Here is a 623-nt window from a genome sequence, read left to right as displayed (position 1 = left end):
ATGTGGCGGTGAAGTACAGAAGAGGGGACACGAGGACTGGTTGTCCAGCCATGATCCGATATGTCGTCGATGCAGAAGGTAACTGGTCGGTTAAAAAATTTAAAGAACCTCATAACCATCCTTTGGCAGCAGACGGTGACAAACATCTATTGTGTTCTAGCAGAAAAATGGGTGATGTTAGTGCACAAGTGCTCAGATCGATGACAAAATCAGGGATCAGAACAAGCGATGCCTTTAGTTTTCTGGCTACAGAATTTGGGGGAGTTGAAAATCTTGATTGCACGAAGAGGGATGCTTATAATTTCATATAAAGAGAGAAAAAGGGTAAGATTAAAAATGGGGACGCTAATTCTCTACTTAGATTGTTCACTAAGAGGCAAGCAGATGATATGATGTTTGCATGGGACGTCCAAATTGATGAGTCTGATAGTTTATTGAATTTCTTTTAAGGGGATGAGATATACAGGCTTGATTACGATTGTTTTGGGGATGTCATAATATTTGACACAAGTTATAGATTAAATAAATACACTTTATGTTGTGCTCCTATTGTCGGTGTGAACCACCACTGCAGAATGTTCTATTTGGAGTTGGCTTTTGTCAGATGAAACAGTTGAATTATT

Source organism: Phalaenopsis equestris, unplaced genomic scaffold (assembly GCF_001263595.1).
Source record: "Phalaenopsis equestris unplaced genomic scaffold, ASM126359v1 Scaffold203879, whole genome shotgun sequence".
Taxonomy (NCBI): domain Eukaryota; kingdom Viridiplantae; phylum Streptophyta; class Magnoliopsida; order Asparagales; family Orchidaceae; genus Phalaenopsis; species Phalaenopsis equestris.
The sequence above is the reverse complement of the archived record's forward strand: the minus strand, read 5'-3'. Positions refer to the sequence as shown.